This window comes from Rhipicephalus sanguineus, chromosome 1 (assembly GCF_013339695.2).
Source record: "Rhipicephalus sanguineus isolate Rsan-2018 chromosome 1, BIME_Rsan_1.4, whole genome shotgun sequence".
NCBI lineage: Eukaryota > Metazoa > Arthropoda > Arachnida > Ixodida > Ixodidae > Rhipicephalus > Rhipicephalus sanguineus.
In genome coordinates this window covers 156,878,652-156,899,259 of record NC_051176.1, presented here as the reverse complement: position 1 = coordinate 156,899,259, position 20,608 = coordinate 156,878,652, and the positions used below count along the sequence as shown (strand labels likewise).

At 45.4% G+C, this 20,608-nt stretch overlaps 1 protein-coding gene and 1 long non-coding RNA gene across 3 annotated transcripts in view; both read right to left on the bottom strand.

The window, feature by feature from the left end:
* LOC125759076 (uncharacterized) overlaps window positions 1–12,138 on the bottom strand; it is a 365,173-nt gene extending 353,035 nt beyond the window's left edge. Inside the window, exon 1 of the long non-coding RNA XR_007416692.1 lies at window positions 12,098–12,138. This is a non-coding gene — a long non-coding RNA (uncharacterized LOC125759076). The remainder of the gene's footprint in view (window positions 1–12,097) is intronic.
* The window catches only part of LOC119400835 (uncharacterized), a 210,695-nt gene that overhangs the window by 11,324 nt on the left and 178,763 nt on the right, over window positions 1–20,608 (bottom strand). The window contains exon 3 of one of the 2 annotated variants that reach the window (XM_037667758.2): window positions 18,617–18,728. The exons of the other annotated variant lie outside the window; for it this stretch is intronic. The gene's annotated coding sequence lies outside the window, so the exon portion shown is untranslated. The remainder of the gene's footprint in view (window positions 1–18,616; window positions 18,729–20,608) is intronic. 2 annotated transcript variants of the gene reach the window in all.

Here is a 20,608-nt window from a genome sequence, read left to right as displayed (position 1 = left end):
TACATTGAGCCCAGACTTCTCATCCTAACTAGAAATTAGAATAATGAAATTAATGTGTTACCGAACGTCTTATTCTTTTTTATTTAGCTTTTATTTTTCTCATAAGGCACTGCTTTCTCTCTACTTCGCTTTCATAAATTCTCAGATCAATTATGGCATCGCATCAAGGGGGAATACTTATTAGTGTCACCTTTCATCCCTACAACATCTACAAAATCGTGCTTTTCGCGTTATTTTTAACTGTCCTCGCGACAGTAGCACGACTCACCTTCTTCATTGCAGAATCTTAACTGTTAAGAACCTATTTCGGTTTAATGTAATTATGTTGCTGTATAAACAAATAACAAATATACTGTCTAGTAATTTAACTGATTCTGAGCTTTTAGTTAATACTAACACTACCAGGTTTGCTGCTAGCAATGCCTTTTTGCTTCCTATGGTTCATACTAACTACTGTAAATCATCTTCAAACTTCTGTACCATTTCATTATCGAATAATTTACCCACATCACTAAAATGTAGTTTCTTTAAGCACTAAATAAATAGCTCGCCGTTAGTATGCTAGAGCAGTGGTTCTGAAATGGGGGTCCGCGAAGCTAATTTTGTGGTCCGCGAAACCCATCTTCGAAAAAAAAAGATTACACCATCTCCCACTAAAGGGAACCATATTTATATCTGGGGTTTAACGTCCCAAAACCACGATATGATTATGAGAGACGCCGTAGTGGAGGGCTCCGGAAATTTCGACCACCTGGGGTTCTTTAACGTGCACCTAAATCTAAGTACACGGGCCTCAAACATTTTCGCCTCCATCGAAAATGCAGCCGCCGCGGCCGGGATTTGATCCCGCGACCTTCGGGTCAGCAGTCGAGCGCCATAACCACTAGACCACCGCGGCGGGGCTAAAGGGAACCATGTGGGGATGCGAAGCAGCGCATGGGTCGACTTAAAGTTCCGTTCATCACGGGCACCTTCCCCGATGTTAACGCGTCCTTGCAAGTGGAGAACAATTCACTGTAGTTGCTGTATCTGTTACTCGTCCCGAACTCTTGTTGGGACACGCCACGCGGGTTCATCGCGCGTGTGCAGAATCTCGTTCCCCGACGCCATCACGTGATTGCTGGGAGAGTGTAAGGGGGAGAGGCCACAGCGTCTTACCCAGACCCTTACACAGGCCCAAACGCCCTAGCGCGTGCCAGCACACATGGTTTTGTCTGCGTTACGCCAAGCTAGGACAGCATCGGCAGCCCAGGACCCTAAAGTGCTCTGCACGTATCATCATCAAGGCGGTCGAAGAACAAGAGGTTTTTCCACTCCAAATACCGCTATTCGTATTTATCCCTCGTTATACGAAACAAAAGCTTTTAACGTTCTCACTATGTCCCTCTTTTACGTGAGCTTCACGAAGTACAGATGGGAAGTTTTGAAAGAGTTTGTCAGAATCATTGTTCGACCGCAAGGCATGAGTTGTGCTTTCTAGATTTGGTAACGGTTCAAACATAGTCTGATATTCCTATGATCCTTAGAAGGAGCCCACCCCTTTGATTTCACCGTTACACAAGCTCGCTCTCTTATGAGCCGGTACGCCAACGTGGAGCATCTTTGATCAGTCTGAATGCAATTGCGAATTCACGAATCGGAAATTGTCAGCACTAGGTGAGGCGACGGTCTAGCTATCCCACTCCTGCGTTCAGCTAAGCGGAAGGTCCCTTCGTGTTCGCAGCGCCATGAACTAAGTCGCTAAGGCGTAGTTCTCTATAAAAGCTCCGAAAAGCCTAAGGATACCCAAGAGCACACAGAGAGCTTAAATGGCTCGGAAATGCATTGAGCTGATGCATCCCTCATTCATACGCTTTGTGCACCCACGAAACTCCTCGATATATCTGAAAGACAAAAAAAAACAAAAAACAAAACGACCTTCGAGTCTTTTTTGAATAATTCGTTCGTCTGATTAATATAGCATTCCTCCAAAAAAAAAAAATCGTGACAAACTGGACCTTGTTCATAGCAGTATGCTACATCTTCCAGTAAGAGCCCACCAGTATATATTTGGACATTGCATTGAGAAAAGTCAGTCTTCTGTTCCACCAAACTGATTAAACGAAAAAAAAAAGGGCAGACATATGTAAAGGAAAATGCCGCATTTGAGCGTCGTATTAATTCGCATTCGTATCGCACACACCGCTGGGCTCGTGACGCGGTGAATAGAGGGGACAAACGCAGCAACCAGCGCTGGATAAGTGGCGCGCACAAAAGTGTGCAAAAGTGCTGTGTTGCGCGCCGCCTGGAGAGGAAACACAGGCGTATCCCAGCCGCTCGACCAGACGACCGGCCGTTTTGTAGCTCGTATGTTTCCGTGTTAATTTCGTTTCAAGTAACAAAGTTCCGTAAAGAAGCATTCAGCCAGCAACATTAAATGATGAAATGACGAAGGAGCCTTTCTAGGGTTGAGGCTTGGGCTACTTGGTTCATGCTTATAACAGGGGAAAAAAAACAGCGCGAAATTCTGACAGCGCTGTTGTCGTGCCTTCTTCGTTGTATGGCCTGTTAGAATTTTGCGCTGTTTTTTCCCCCTGTTATAAGAAAGAACCTTTGCAAGCTTTATATATTGTTCTATGCCGCGGCGAGAGCACAGGCCTACTAATAGCGCCTCTCATATGTTAGTTGCCTGGTAGCCCCAGAACTGCAGGAGTCAGGGCACTCGTCGTCCTACGCTGGTTTTAGGAGGGTCGCTTGGTCTGGTGACTACTTCAACAAAAAAAAAGTCGCAGTTTCACCGCAACGGCGAAGCAATGAATGCGATAGCAATAAATTGGAATGTAGGGTGATTCCACGTAAGGTCGAACAAACGATGGCTGGTCGACCTCTCAAATTTATTTCAAAATTTTATATATTATTGCTTGATGAGTGCAAAGAAGAGATCCGCAATTTGTTTGGCCGCCAAAAATTTTTTCGAAGCACAGGAAATCAATAATGACGAAGAGGTGGAATGGAGCGCTCATCCGCTCTGCTGTTTTGGCCAACTTTCGTTAGGAATTGCACAAAATATATTAAAGTTAGGTAGCTGAAATTTCTTTAACCAAATATATGCATGTTTTGGCTTCTGCGCAGGTATTTTTAGTTTTTATGTGTAGTGTAGATATTTTTATAAAAAACCTCAAAAATGGCCCAGGGAACAGTTATTTTCTTTACTTTGAACGTCCTTATCTCAAAAAAGCCTTGTACCAGAGCGACAAAAATTCCGCATTACGTTCTTCGCATACTTATCAACCAAACTGCCGAATCTTACAATTATATAACGTTTCAGTAAAGAGATATGATTGGGCTAACTTCAAGAAAACACCGAACAATGGAAACTTCTGACGACAATTAAAAAAGAAACCATTTTTTACATTTCTTAAACTTTGTCCACTTATTCTCCTCCACATCGGCTTTCACAATCATTAAAAACATGTTGCATAATGTCGTTGCACTAATAGTTACGGCCCCTCCAATAAGACCCTTAGGCAAGGAGTGGCAATTCCGACTTCTCGCCCAGCAAGTGTATAAAATGCAGGCAAGATTGAATTGCTTTTTATTAAAAGGCCAGCAGTACCAAAAAAAGTGTCGACAGCACTGAAAACGTTAATTTTGAAATTATTTGGTCACTGCAGCGGCCACGAGCGCGGGGCTACCAAGCAGGCGCGCGCGCACCCGAGATGCTCGTTGTAAGAGACGGCGCAGTAAGAGCTCGTTTTCGCGTCCTCAGACCGATTGAGTTCGAAACAGCAACACCTCTCGGGTGACTTGAACGCACGTGCACTGGAGCTTCGCTATTCTATCTACCCTCTGTTCGCATCCAGCTAGGCGCTGATAACACGGCGGAGGTGGAAGCAAGATGAAAACTATATAAGGGAGCTTTGAGCGCTCGCTTCACGCACGCTGCTGCCTGAGAAACGGTGCTGCGCCAGTTGCGCTCAGTGAAAAGCATGAACGTGGTGCTCCAGTGGCAAAGAAAAAAAAATGGAATGTCAAAGGAAAGAAAAGCAAAACTATCGGTAGCCGGATGCGCTTGCCTATCTTAGATGTCGGCATCAGACGGCCTGAATTGGCCGCGCGTTCGGTGCGCTGTTCACACTTCATTCGGCGCGGATAGGTCTTGTGCTTTGCTCTTGCTCTACTCCTCCTGTGCGTCTCATGGTGAGAAAGTATAGCTCTGAATGAGTGTATTGTGGAGACTACCTTTTGAAGCAAAAGAAGCTTAAAGGAGTACTGACACGAATTTAAAACAAATTCGGATTGTTGCTCTAAATAAAAATACCGGTGTCGAGAAACCTAAAACGACTATTGTGGTGCCTGGGAATGCATCCTATATATTTTAATTATCGCCACCTTAAAAAGACACTTTCGGTTTCGATATCGAGGGGATGGCTTTTCAGTGTTGTTTCATAGCAGTGGGACGTCACGGAGATACAGAAACTCGTGACGTACTAGCGGCAAATCCGTCATCTGCTCGTGGTGCACATAAGCAACGATGAGTGAATTGCCGTCCAGTGACCCTGACATTGCTTTCTACGATTTAGGCTGCATGCAGGACGCAGAACTCGCAAACTCGGGGGAACTGTCTTGACTCGTCGGGATAATAGAGAGTTTTAGTTTAGCGCGCGCAAACCTGTACGTACGCAACGGCCTGCGCGCTGCGTACGTTAGAGTTGAGGCTGTCTCCTACATTTTTAGTTTACCGTACGCAACAACCGAAACGTGGACTGCGTCTAAGCATCAGCACCTTCGTCTCGGCGTGTTTTTCTGCGCCATCTAGTGGCTAAGAAATAAACTACAACAGCCGATCATAGCTGACACAAGTCAAGGCACGAGACAAGGCAAGATTTTACGATGCCGCAAATTTTGTTGAGGTGATCTGTGGTGAACGGTGACGGTTGGTACGACTTCTACGAGGCGAGCAGCAGCGAGGGAGGAAAAATGCCTTCCAGCATCCTTTCGAATCAGCGCCTTTTGGCCACTCTTTCATGGGAAGAGATAGACGATTTGATGCTCACAAACCGAGAGCGGTGGCTTTTGAGGGGCGACTGCAGTCTCGACGACAACGAATATCTCCTGCATCTTTGCAGCGATCACTGTCCACTGCACTGGGTCCGCGAACGGATTCAAGCTACTCACGTAGACAAGGAGCTCCAAATCGAGGGCAATTCCGAAGTGGACGCGGGATTTATTCGCTGCCATGACCGCCGTGCCGCTTGCGCTGCTGTCGGACGCAGCCATTTTGCTTGTCTCGACCGGTCGAGATCTCGCGAGAGAAACGCCCGTAAGGTACGCAACGGCCGTAGCGGGCGCAACGTAAGCGCCGAGATTTAGCGTGCGCATCTCTTGCGCGCGCAAACGCACGCATCTCTCTTAGGTTCAGCGCATGCGCGGTCTTGCTCTCTCTCACCCGTTGCGTGCGCAAGGCCGTTGCGCGCGCTAAACTAAAACTCTCTAATGTCCTTGCAGTGGGGCTGGCTTGCAGATGCTCAGCGACGAAAACTTCAAAGTCAAATTAAAATATTTTATACGTGTTCTCCGACTCCAGTGTGTGGACAGCGTTGACACTGCATACCAACGAAGCCAAAAATGTCCCTTTTGCGATGTCTCAAAATCGTGCCACTACTATAATTATTGCAAAGAAGCCCAAATTTCGCAGAGTTACCGACCTAGAGATAAATGCTTTGAAGGAACGTTTAACGCCCGAAAGATCAGTGACTGTCAGTGAGACGGACTACTTGTGCTACGCGTGCTTTTGCTACCACTGCAATGAAAGATCTTCACGGAACGCACAGTTTAACGATGACATTCTTATGCCCCCTGAAAAAGAAATCGACGTCATTAACCAGATCACTGCGACTACCGGTGCACGTGCGTTCAAGTCACCCGAGAGGTGTTGCTGTTTCGAACTATATCGGTCTGAGGACGCGAAAACGAGCTCTCACTGCGCCGTCTCTTACAACGAGCATCTCGGGTGCGCGCGCGCCTGCTCGGTAGCCCCGCGCTCGTGGCCGCTGCAGTGACCAAATAATTTCAACATTAACGTCTTCAGTGCCGGCGACACCTTTTTTGGTACCTGCTGTCCTTTTAATAAAAAGAACTTCAATCCGGCCTGCATTTTACACACTTGCTGGGCAAGAAGTCGGAATTGCCAATCCTTGCCTAAGGGTCTGATTGGAGGGGCCGCAACTATTAGCGCAACAACATTATGCAACATGTTTTCAATGATTGTGAAAGCTGATGTGGAGGAGAATAAGTGGACAAAGTTTAAGAAATATAAAAAATGGTTTTTTTTAATTGTCAGAAATTTGCATTGTTCGGTGTTTTCTTGAATTTAGCCCGATCATATCTCTTTACTGAAACGGTATATAATTATAAGATTCGGCAGTTTGGTAGATAGGCACGTGAAGAACGTAATGCTGAATTTTTGTCGCTCTGGTACAAGGCTTTTTTGAGATAAGGACGTTCAAAGTAAAGAAAATAACGTTCCCTGGGCCAATTTTGAGGTTTCTTATAAAAACATCTACACTACACATAAAAACTAAAAATATCTGAGCAGAAGCAAAAACATGCATATATTTAGTTAAAGAAATTTCAGCTACCCAACTTTATTACATTTAGTGCAATTCATAACGAAAGTTGGCCAAAACAGCAGAGCGGATGAGCGCTCCACTCCACCTCTTCGTCATTATTGATTTCCTGTCCTTCTTTTCCATCCCGTACATTACCTATGTGTCTGTATTGTTTTTTTTTTCGGTCTGCTACTGCAATATATCTTTAACGTGCTGATAAGATAAGCTCTCTGCTTTATTCTTACTCCTGTCTGCGTCATTTCTGCTACTGTTTGCATACATATATTCCACTTGAGTTTACTGTTATGTCAAGGCGATGTTGAGGACAAATATATAATAATCTGCGTGTGCCTGGATATATAGTGACAAAAGTTCTGCGTACTACATGGTAAAACAGTGAAATTGAGTTTGCATTATAATAATGTAAATTATTAGGAGCCATCTTCCAGATGTTGGCAAAGGGACTGGAGAAACATTGTTTTACCAAATGCTCCGTTTTTCTCATGAGCATCCCAACGAGTGGTTTTGCGCTATCTTCCATAGGCACTGAACGTTCTGTGGTCTTACCTTGAATGCTTAATTGCCACCCCTATTAGGGGTTACCCGCCGCGGTGGTCTAGTGGTTGTGATGCTTAACTGCTGATCCGAAGGTCGCGGCGGCCGCATTTCCATGGAGGCAAAATGCTAGAGGCCCCGTATGCTTATATTTAGGTTTTAGAACCCCAGGTTGTCGAACTTGCCGGAGCCCCCCACTACATCTCTCATAATCATATTGTGGTTTTGGGACGCAAAACGCAACAATTATTATTAGCTCTGGGGGTGCCTCCTGTATTCTTTGCTATAGTTATTCACTGTGTTTATACGGAACCGCGTTTCTATTTTATTTAGACACATTTAATTTCCTTTCTTAGGCTTCTTAAATGCATTTACTCTTACTAATCACCAGGTAATTGGAGATATAAAAATGACAATATAGTGGGAATAGCGGCGGTTTCCTGAAGTGCTTTGTGCAACTATACAGTATGTCTGAGACGTTTCTGGGCTGCACGTGTTCTGTCGTAGAAGAAAAAATCTTGCGCATTGCTGAGTACGTCGCTAACGAACGCTTTACGCCAGAAGGTAAGCAGAATGTAAAAGTCATCGCAGTTTTATGTCCTCTACGTTAACACGATGCGTAGGAAAAAAATGTAGCTGCCATCGTTCTTGCTGCTGTACACCTGCCTCGTGATCCGCTACTGCGAAAACCGTAATACGTTTACGGGCAAGGTAGAACTCCCAGTGCTATTTTCACCATCGTGCGGAGGCTTCTTTTTGAAGTTCTTGTGAGTAGATGGCAACCCGCAAGCTCATCGGCAAGCAGAGCAGCGAGTGCCAACAATTACAAAAGCTACAAGCAAAAACCCCAATCAGCAAAGTGTATAAAGAGTTGTCATGCTAAGCAGCTAAAACAACGCCAATAAGTTGTTTCGGAATGAAAATAATGTACCTTGACCAAAAAATACAAAGCTTTAGTGATACTAACAGGCATTTTATTCAAACAAAACTACGAAATTGGCCGCAGTTAGTAAAGTTTCAAGCGAATATTTTGGTGCATAGGCGTTTAGTGCGATATTATATAGATATATAATAACAAATTTGCGAATGTATCGAAGTATCTTAAGATACAATTGGAATGTATCGTATCGGATACAATCAGTATTGTGGTATCTTGTATCTGTATCTCAAATACTTCTCGCCTGAGTATCTTGTATCGTATCGCGATACAATTTCAAAGTATCTTTGCCCAGCCCTGATGGGGCGTTACACAGAACATTCACGGTTTACCGATGATGCTCTTCGGAGCTTCGCCCCACTCATCATCATTCACCACATGGATATGCTGTGATTTTTTTTAAATATGTATGTTCATATGCCAGACAGGCATGACTGGTCTCAAGCATTTTTTTTTTCATGAGGCATCCCTATCCCTTGCAGTCACCATGTGTTGATGCATAACCCTGAAACAAAACTCAGAATTGGCATCCAGATTTTCGTCATTTTGGACATCCGTATCGACATGTTGGAATCCTGGCGCCCAATCCCCTCCAGAAGTGACCTATATATGAAGCATGGGAAATGCCTTTCAAATGGCACCATTAGCTGACATTTTGTACTAACTACACCCCTCCCACCCCCTCTCTCCCCGCCCCTACTCCCTTCACTGTGCTGGCCCTTGCAGGAGTAAACTTTCGCGAATGCGGCCCGCTAGCTGAGGTGAGTTTGAGAACCCTGCTATAGGCCATGCACTTTCGTGCACGTTGTTGTTAGGTGTATAACTGCGGCACTGCTGCTTATCGGTTATGCGACGAGCTTTAGTTGTGCTCAATATGTCGATTTATTGTACGGTTCTGGTCCCACTACCGAGAAATATTTCTGTCAAGTAAAGTTTGACATTCGATGCTTAAATTTTCCCTTAAAAAGAACAGAAAATGGAATTACAGAGGGTTGATTAAACTTGAGTTGTCGTGCGCAATTTTAACTTAGGGCGAAATTTGCACAGACACACCCGTGTGCTTAGATTTAGGTACGCTTTAAAGAATCCAGATGGTTAAAATTAATTCAGACGACGTTCCTCACATTTATGTCGTATAATTTCACGCAAAACCTCATCTTTTTTTACATTATCTTGAGTGTTTGTGTGGCGTTCTTATAGATTGACAGAAGGCAGCGGACATTATTCGCTTGAAAAAAAAAATAATAGACTTTTGTCTTATAGAATAACCGAACTTTTGTTGCATACCTGCCATGCAGGTAATGAATCGAAGAAAGCTCTGTGTTGAACTGTTACCTCTTTATAATGTTACTGGAGTAAGAAGAGGCGCGTGCGTGTTAAACGTCTCCGTAACGCTAAAGTGCTGTTAGACAAGTAGCTTTCCTGACTAAACTTATGAACTGTCCTACATTTCATGGAGAACTGAATAAGAAAAAAAAATGGGGATGCGTATTCGTGCCCATTTCAACCCGTTGCACAGGAATACGGGCTTTCTTTATGCTTTTTTTTGTATCCAGATGAGCATGAACTAAATACTTAGTTCAGTCGCGCTACAGCAATGCGTAGTAGGCGGAACACAAGCCCAACACATACAAATAAAATAAGAAACGTGATGTAGAAAACACAGAGTGTCGCCAAGGGCGACCGTCCCTTTCATTGGCAGGTCGCGCTTCTCTCACAAGTAATAGCAATGTTCGGCGGGCTTCATGCGTCGATTCGGCAATGGACAACATACATATTACCATTAGGCTGCAGTCAACGCATTTTATTCGCCGACAATCGGCCCAAACTGCTCACAACGCAGCGCCGCTGTGTATATTTATATACGCGCCGCCGACCGCCTATCCACACTAACGCGGTGACGTCGCTGCCACCTATAGCATGATCTTGGGGCGGATAGTGTCGGTCAAAAAGAAGTAACTTTCGTGTTTTGCCGAATACTAGTGAACAAACCATGTATTGTACATACATAGGTCTTCGCTGAGTAGTTGCGAGGCGCTGTCTTGCCTGCTTTTCCGTGCACCTGTTGGCCGAAGAAATGATTTCTGTTTTGCCGTTCTCAAACGAAAGACGAAGTACAAAAAGATGAAATAAAAATAAATACCAGCGCACTGATAAGGAGAAGGGCACCCGCGTTCAAGGTCACCAAAATGAGCGTTTTGCTGCCGAAGAGGCAAACGCAAAACTAATAGATACAGCCTCAAATTACAACGCCGTCGAAGGAGTGGTTTGTGGAAATGAAACCACTCACGACTTTCTCCCGGTTATTGCCTCCGTCGCGCGCATGTGCTGACACGGGCGAGGGAAAGCGCGTGCGTGCACGGGGCCGGGCGCGTCGATCTACGCACGTATACAAGCAAAATAATCAATGAGTCGGTCTCCGGCCCATTCCCGCCAGACATAACAAACAGCGATTTCTCTCATTCGCGGGCCGTGTATTTTCCCCGAGGAAGGAAATGGCTCGGAAAACAGAATTCTCGGGAGAGACGAGCGAGAGGATAAATTGCGTGCATGCTGGAATAAACTGAGATCGGAAAGGGAGCCAGGAGGGAGACGAGGGTGGGCTGCAAGTAAAGGAGAGCGGTAAAACAACAACGTGTATAAAAAGGAAGTGGGGAAAGAGACACCGGCGGCCGCACGGAGGCGAAGGAGGGTTTGCGGAGAAAGCGAACTCGCGCCATCAGAGCTCGGGGCTGCATCTCCGAGGCTAACGAGCCCCGGGACGGGCGCACAATGCGCGAGGGCAGGCCATCGATCTTTGCACCCCCGTCGCGAAAAGGAAACACGGCACGAACGAAGAAAACCGGACGGTCGATGTGACGAGGCCCTAGTCGCAGCGACAAAGGTCGCCCCCGAAGCGGAGCGCTCGGTCTATCCGCAGGCACAGGCATACGCACACACGCGTACTTGACGCCGGCCACGAAAAATCTCCGCCCGGCGCCTCCTCAGTCGCTTTCGCAGCGATACAGGTGAGGCAAGCCGCCGAAGGATAACGCTGCGCTTCCGACGAAAGCCCTCGAGATGAGACGAAGAAAAAGAAGCTGCGTGGCGCCAATGATCCTCCACGTGGCCCTTAAGGCATCGCTTTTTGGGACGGCGGCCGTCGCCGAGCTGACACAGATTGCGGCAGGGCCGCGATGGGAGCAGATTTATATACGGTGTGGAAGAGGGGAGAAGGCGTGGCGTGCGACGCCCTCTTGGCGAACTCATTCCATAACGAGCTGCTACACGAGAGCTATTAAGCGCTTTGCGTCAACAGAGGTCACCCAGCTTGTTTCGCGACGCATTAGGAGACCGCGACCTTTCTTCACACTGTACGTACGGAGTCCCTGGGGGTGCTTAACGGCGACCATTTAAGCCGAACTAATGTCGTGCGAACGTAATGACCATGTCTGGCCGCAAAAACCGCGAGGGCCACGACGTCAAATGACCTGTTCGCTTGTGAGTACCGCACGAAATGGGAAGCCGGCACATCATATATATATATATATATATATATATATATATATATATATATATATATATATATATATATATATATATATATAGTGCTTAGCTGTCCGCTCAGATGTACCTTTACCATAACTTGTTGATTGCACAAGGAATGCTTCATCTGCGCTCGCGAAAATTCATTATCAATTACTAGCCGCGGGCATCGCTGAAATCTGCCGATTTGTCTGTCTCTCTTGCTCACTAGGGTTTGCAGCCCGCGGGCTGCGTGTTTCAGACCCCTGATGCGTGGTTTATTAAGGCTGCCTTGAGGGTTGTGCCTGTGCAAAAAACAATATATAATAATATCTAGGGTTTAACGTACCAAAACCACGATATGATTATGAGAGACGCCGTAGTGGAGGGCTCCGGAAATTTCGACCACCTGGGGTTCTTCAACGTGCGCCTAAACCTAAGTACACGGGCCTCAGACATTTTCGCCTCCATCGAAAATGCAGCCGCCGCGGCCGGGATTCGGTCCCGCGACCTTCGGGTCAGCAGTCGAGCGCCATAACCACGAGACCACCGTGGCGGGGCAACCATATATATATATATATATATATATATATATATATATATATATATATATATATATATATATATATATATATATATATATATATATATATATATATATATACATATATGGTCTCGTTCTGGCAGACTTGATGCCTTGAGGTAGTATGCGAGGGATTATTGGTCAGCTGCCAGCTCGCAAAAAGATCACGTGCTACGTGACGCCAAAAGGCAGAAAAAGTGTGTTCCACACTCGCCGCCATGGCTGCGATCGGCGCTAAGACTCCTAGGTTTAAATGCACATATATACCCTATAAAATGGACGGGGGGATGACCGCAGCCGTAGCTCATTGGTAGAGCATCGGACATGTTATAAGAAGGTCGTAGGTTCGGTCCCTGTTGGCAGCAAGTTATCTTTTCGTCCACTTTACTTTCTTCACATTTATATCCCAATTATTACAAATAACAGCCACTATACTTTCCTTGGCATTACTGTCTGTTAGTTGTCATTAATATTGTGTCTAACAAAAAACGAGCCCTTAGATGTAATCTTCGTTCCTTTATATATATATATATATATATATATATATATATATATATATATATATATATATATATATATATATATATATATATATATATATATATATATATATATATATATATATATAGTGGGCTGTGCAAGAGTAGTAAACATTACGAATTTGCAGAACACCATGTGTCGTCGCCATAAAACAAATTCCTTACACGTGTTTCTTCTGACATTACATTTCTTTGCTAAGCTTCCTCTTTTTATAACGCACTGACAATTCGTACCATGCAGATCTCATTGTTAATATTGAGAGAGCGAGAGAGAGAGAGAGAGGGCAACTTTATTGTGGTCCATTACCGACGCGGGTTTGGCCGCGCCACCCAGGCAACTCTCACGTAGGGACCGGCAGATCCAGCATGCGAGTCCTAAGGCCCCTAGATTTTTCACTTTTTCACGAAGAGAAAAAAGATCTAGGTTCTTTAGCGGGCCCTATCGCGGGCGTAATGGACGGCCAGGATTTCTGTAGTCTTTATTTTCAATATGCCTAGGAATGTGCCCCTTCCATTCAGATTCCTCGTCAGATGCGACGACGTCATTGATTTTGGCCGTGTCTGCTTAGGTGCACTTAACAGCTTATGAACGAAAAAAGGACTTTGTTGAATTCTAAAGCCATTGAAGGGAGTTAGCAAGTTTCGAGACATCTTCTTACTACGGAATCGCACGAATGTGAAAGAAAAAGCCCTTTAAAATCCTTGAAACTATATTAACGCACACCAGCGCCAAGCGAAATCAAAAAATAGATATTTTCAATTCAAGAAATTGATTGAGACTAATGTTTTAACGCGGGAGCGTTAAATAGCTCGTCTCGCAGAAAATCATATGTCGGCGTCCTTGGTTGTGAGCGAAAAATCATCATCTTGTCTGTGACCGAAAAATCGAGAAGGATGCAATAAAATAAATAATAAAAATCTTAGGTTCGAGAGAGAATCGAGCCCAGGCCTTCTGCTTGGGAAACAGGCGTTCTACCACAGAGCCACGCCATTGCTTGAAACAGCTTGGAGGAGTCTCCTTAACGCATGTAATATTGCGTGGCAGAAGCGTAGAATCGCGCTAGGCGTCAAAACATGTGAATTGCACAACAAGCGGGTGTTTTAAAGGTCCACCCATTACATAGCGCTCAGATATATTTAATCATCAGCTGCAAAAGCATCAACAAAGTGAGCAGCTGCGTAGGTTCGCGCGTTGCCTTACGGACGCGTAGAGGGCCCTTCGCGCATTCGCAAAGGGAAGCATTATGGCGTAGTGAGCAATGCGGAACTGTACTTGCAGTAGACACTCTAGGATAGTTTGAAATTACACGTACAGACGTTCGTTTCCTTGCGGCACGGTTGAGGCATGCACTGAGAACTGTAGCCAGTTTAGCAGTTGAGAAGGCGATGCGCACGGGACCCGATTACGCTATCGCGTCCTCCAAGTTTTTCTTTAGTAATAAAGCTTTAGCCGCCAAACGGAATGTTTACAAATACGGTTTAAAAAAGAATACGTTACTGGTGTATACAAAGTGAGTTAATATAAAGATTTTGTATACATTTGCCGTTGTTAATGGTTGGTGGGATGCAATGCTGTATCGCAGTAAAGGAGGGTGGGGAGGGGGGGTGGAGGGGGGCTAACGTAATGAATGAACAAGCTTACAAAACATGGTTGATCTCTCCGTCATAGGGATCGGTATAACACGAAAGTGAAACCTGTCCTCACAAAAGTAGTTGAATGTTTATTGTACACTTGGTGTACGAGTGCTTTCACAGTGTCTTTTGGTGTGTGGCAGCTATAACACCGTTTCAGCGCTTCATGTTCACCATTTCATCGCTTCAGAAACGCGAGAGGCAGAATTCGTGGGTTGAACCGCGAGTCTGTCTCGCTGGCGAGTCTCTCGCTGCACCCAGCCAGAAACACATTCGGTAGTTTTGTTTTGCCATCTGATGGCGTGCGTTTTTACGGACGTCATTTTCGTGACGGAAATACTTGAGTGAAGTCGCGGTGAACCCGGGCGTAAAACACTTTAGTGTTAAAAGAAAGCTTCACATAAAAAAGAGCCGCCAGCATTTCCTATAAAACGCTTGTATCGAGCTTTCAGAACTAGGAGCTTTAGGGGCGAAAAACCTTAGGGCTTAGCCTTGTACCCCCCGCGTCTAGCGTAGCTCTGATTTACACGGAGTCCGCTAGGGGCGCTGCGGTAGCAGTGCTTGCTCCCGGCGCGTGTTCTGGTTTGAATGGAGACTGCTAGGGGCGCGGTATGCTCTCAGATGCATTTGATATGACCATAAATATCTAACAACAATCAGGGGGACCTGTATAGACCTCGTCTTCGCGAACTTCAAATTACATCCCATTCAAGAATCCCTGGCTTTTCATTTCACCGATCAGAGGGCGGTCCTAATGAAGGATAAAAGCAGTCCGCACCTCAACACCATATATGTCATATGACATCAATAAAACAACGTTCTATATATACTGTACACACTCACGCATTTGCATGCTCGAGTGGGCAATGTGCGAGGGATTCACGGTTACCCGAATGATCCCGGTGTTTCGCCCACTCATCGTCATTGACTTCGTGGATATGCGTGAAATTTTTTATGCTACTCTTTGCATGACCACGCAATGTACAACATCCACAGACCCAACGGTGACAGCGCTAGCAGGTAAACAGATGCCGCAATGTTATCAATGCGTTTCTGCACCCGGAAAACCGCAAGAATTCAGGATGGTACACAATTTACGCAGTGCACCAGACGTTTACGCGGATGAACGCAACGGATCTGCGTCTCACATCTCCTTAAAGTGCCGATTATTCACTTCGCGAAACGCTGGAATTAATCCAGGTTTTCCATTTCCGGTATCGACGGAATATGTCCTTCGCACACAAACAGTAACGGAAACGAGAAAAAAAAAGGCGGGGGGGGGGCATTGCATTAAGGCCGACGACCTACGCTGCTTCTGCGCTTGTAGTGTATAGTTCTCAGCCTTTCTGCTTTCCCGTCACTTAATCGTTATGCTTATCACGTGCCCCTAGCTGTCTCAATTGCTCCACAGTGCATCCAACCACGGATCGTTTCCAATGCACGCGCCCCCACCCACGCAAACATGTAGGCACACCCGTTAGGGCAAGTAATACGTGCCTTGGTATTCGGAATTTCGAGAGAGTGCAATCGTAGATCTCAATCATCGACCACGGCTCTTCTGTACTTAGTCTGACGTTCTTCTTTTTACGCAATATTCTTTTATGTTTGTTAGCGTGTATATATATATATATATATATATATATATATATATATATATATATATATATATATATATATATATATATATATATATATATATATATATATATATATATATATATGCGAACTTAGCAGTCGGGCACCGATCTCTAGAAACCTGCGCTTCCCTCAAAGCGAGAAATAGTTGAGGATGGAAGAAAACGCCAAAAAGAAAAAAAAACATGGCTGATCTCTCTGTCATAGGAATCGGTACAACACGAAAGTAAAACGTGTCTTCACCGACGTAGTTGAGCGTTTGTTGTGCATTGTTTCGCCCCGAGGGCGAAGGAATGACTGCTATAGCAACAAGTTGTAATGTCACGCGAAGAACGGCAAGCAGCTCGAAACTTGCAACGCGCTGCTCTAAGCAGAAAGGACGCACGGAACGAACATACACAGGATGAGCGCGAACTAACAACTGTCACAGCTTGACAGTTAAAGCGCGCTGTTCAAATACAAAGGAGGACGCACGAAACGAACGCTCAAGTATACACAGGATGAGCGCGAACTGTCACAGTTGTAACTTATTTGTTCCTTTCGCAAAAGCAGCCGCCGAAGTGAGCGAAGTGACCTTCGTGCTCTCTGTGACTTCAATGCAAACTTGCGGTGAAAGCGCAAGACGTATACAAGATAAGCGCGCGCGCAGGAGCGACCACGCCCTGTAAAGGCGCACGGTCATCTGAACGCGTGGGGCGACGACCTTTAAAGCGCGCCCTTTGAGCCATTCGCGCCATCTCGATAGGGATAACAAAAACACGCTGATGTGCTACCGATCTCTGAGTACCGCCAACGGCAAATGGTGTATAAAAATAGCACGCCGTTACTGTGCCGTCGTGGTGGAAACGTTTCGTGCTGCACGCTGGGGATCGAGGGGTCGCAAGTTCGACTCCCGGTGACGGAACTTTGTAGTTTTTTTTCTTTGCCATATGTTAGTCTTTATATTTTACAACGTCATATTCGCGACGGAAATGCGTCAGTGGAGCCGTGGTGGACCGCGGCATAAAACACTTTCGTGTTAAAAAGAAACTAAATAAATTAGCGCTGCAGAGTAAAAAGGGGAGGAAGTAAACGTGACGGGCGTGTAGTGTGCCTTCCTTTCAACGTGGAACAGGGGTGCACGCCTGCGCCTGGATTCCGAGAGGTATTGATACATGACCAGTTCAGCACGTTTGTCTGCTGTACTTGTCGCTGACGGGGCAGTTAGCGTGACCTAGAAGGAGCCCAGGAGGAGGCCGTCGTGCGGAAGTACTAACAGACTAGAACTCTAAAGGAGGCGCCCCGGTCCGCCTCCGTGGAGACAATCGAGCTGTGGGCGGTCCTGATCTTTTGTCTCCAGGAGCGCAAGGCATCGCGCGCGTATCTCCGTTTTTGGCAGCCTGGTCTTCTTTTTGTGTTATGTATAGGTGTGGTCAGCGAGGACAACGTTTGGTGCAGGAACTGCGGTCGTGCGAAGCGGCACTCTCCATTAATTAGCTCGGCCGACGGGGTAATTTAGCTCGTCCCCGGAGTTCTCCGACTCGTAGAGAAAGGCGCGGTGAAAATGTGCGCGGTAAGCGAAGTCGACGACAAACCCGGAACTTTGGTTCGCCAAACGAGGTGACGACGGTGCGCGTGTACTACCGTGATTAGGACGGCAAAACACACGCTGTAAGTGCGAGAAGGGAGAAAGAATGTTCAGCTGTAATACTCATACATTCTCTACATTTGGTTGCATCTTTGTAAAACAACATCGAACTTGTGCAATGTGTTGAGCTGTCAAGGCGGCCTTCTCTGACGAAAGCTTCAGAGACTCTTTTTTTTTTTCGTTTCTTTTAAGGCTATCTTGTCGCGTGTATAACTTAACATATAATTGCAGTATACGCTCTGTGCTTTTATTGTATTGCAGCTTGGCGAGGCGAGTATTCACCTATTCCTTTGTTGCGGAAAATTCCGGCTTTCTTCTTGTGCCCACGCACGACTACCACATTAAAGAAACTCATTGTAAATGTACGGAAGACTAGCGACGTCGGTGTCCTCGTACATGGGCTGCAACTCTGGACGTTTGAGGGCTATAGAAGCAGGACAACGTTGTGCGTGAACACCATCATTCGAAGACGAAAGAGAAGCTTGAAGTTACCCAAGCAAATGCCGCTTCCGTCACTGGCGTAAAACGTTATTCGTACGCTAGTGAAGCTCTTGAGCTGTGCCGTCCATCTCAAATATCCTGTAGGTATTCCTGCGTGCGCGCAGTGCTCCCGCTTTTCTTCCTCCTGTTACCGTTAGCGCTGTTTAACGTAGCAAACCAGACGCTCTTCTGGTTGACGTAGCTCTCTGCGTATTGTGCCCTTACTCTCTCCCTCTCTCTTAAGTTGTACACCGTGATATACTAGACTGTGCGGTTAAGCGTGTTCGAATTAACACGCTTAACGGCATATTGTCCATCCGGGGATGCAATTCCTGTTTGATAAGTACATTTATTTTTATTGGGTGGCCCACCACGTTCACAATCTTTTCGCTGCCACAACTGGCAAGAGTCTGGTCTCCCAAACAACTCCACAGTGTGCAGAGTACTTCTTATTCTTTTTCCGTCCCTTCATCCCGTCACTCCCATAGAGAATAACCAGCCGCTCTTGCACTCAAATAACTTCTCAAAGCTTACCTGTCAGTTTTTTTTCCTCTTTCGTTTATTCTCCTTCGTTAATACGGGCCTATATTTATACTTTAGCGGAACCTTTTCGCTTAAGCACGAGCGTAGAGTGAACTATAAGAACCTGCAGGAATAAACGGAATCAGAAGGCATATTTCTGTGGAAAATGCGAAATTATGAAAGGACACATAAAAGACATGAATAATTATAGGTCAATCAGCTTATTGTCCGTACCTTGAAAGTATATTCGAAATATTTTGTACACATAATGAGCGAAACACTCGACATTAACCAACCTAGAGAGCAAGCCGGTTTCGGGATAGCAGCCATGTAATCAATTAGGTAATTGAGAAATCTGCGGAGTACAACAAACCTCTTTATATAGCTTTCGTAGAATACGAAATGAGATTCAACTCAACAGAGATACCAGCCGTCTTTAGAGCACTACGTCAACAAGGAATACTTGAAACATATACAGCCTAAACGCCTTATCCGATATCCACAACGACTCCACAGCTACCTTGCTTCTCCACAAAAAGAAAGAAAAAGAAAAATAATTGCGACTGAAAAAGCTGTCAAACAAGCAGATACGATCTCCCCAATGTCGTTCGCTGCATGCTTAGAAGAAGTGTTCAAACGATTAGATAGGCAAGAGTTAGAAATAAAGATTAACGGAAAATACCTTAGCAAGCTATTATTTGCTAATGACATAGTGCTCTTCAGCAATGATGGTGACGAATTACAAAAAATCACAGCATATCCACGGAGTGAATGATGATGAGTGGGCGAAGCTGCGGAGGTTCATCGGTAAACCGTGAATCTTCCGTGAATTCTGCCCAGTACATCATCACCAACGTGAGATCGGGCGCGTTTATAATAAAGGTTCGATGAGTCATGACGACTTGCAGCTCACTTTAATTTTACATGTACGCTGTGAATTTTCATTGTTTAGAAAATCATTGCTTTAGAAAACATCTGGCGTCTTTCGTTTAGCAGCTGGCGTCTTTTCGTTTTGCTTTAGAAACATCTGACGTTCTTTCGTTTTGCTTTTAGAAAACATCTGGCGTCTTTCGTTGGTTTATTTCATCAATCAACGGCGTTTTGAACGAAATTTTTATTGTTTAATCACGCACAGGAGAAATCTCACCAGGCACTACCTTGGAGGTAAACAATGGCTGCTAATGGGAATGAGAGACAGAAGAAGTCGGCTTTTAGCTAACACTTACACTTCTACTTCTACTCACGTTCCTACTGGGACATGCCAATGGCTGCTAATGGGAATGAGAGACAGCAGAATTCGGCTTTTAGTTAACGCGCACGCTGCGAATTTTTTATTGTTCAACAACGCACAGGAAATATCTTCCCCCCGGCACCACCTTGGAGGTCAAGATCTGGTACTAGCGTTACGACTGGTTACGCACTACTACTACTACTACGACTACGAGGGACGAACGGGTGCCGCCTTAAGGAGCTTCGCCCCTAAAAATGATCGAATACATCAACCTAGAAAGTACTAAAGTAGCCCTAAATATAATTGTGCGAACGCAACGATAATGTTCAATAGCCTGGCAAAATAGAGAGTCCGTACAAGAGTATGGAGTCTGTACAAGATAATAATATCTGTGGTTTAACGTCCCAAAACCACGATATGATTATGACAGACGCCGTAGTTGAGGGCTCCGGAAATTTCAACCACCTGGGGTTCCTTAAGGTGCACTAAATCTATGTACACGGGCCTCAAACATTTTCGCCTCCATCGAAAATGCAGCCGCCGCGGCCGGGATTTGATCCCGCGACCTTCGGGTCAGCAGTCAAGCGCCATAACCACTAGTCCACCGTGGCGGGGCGAGTCTGTACAAGAGTATGTATAGCTAGGTCAATTACTGACAGGGGAGTCTGCTGATGAAGAGGAAATTCACGGAATAATAAAGATGGGTTGGAGCGATTGCGGCGGACATTTCCATATCAAGACAGGCAATTTACCGCTGTCCCTAAAGCGTAAAA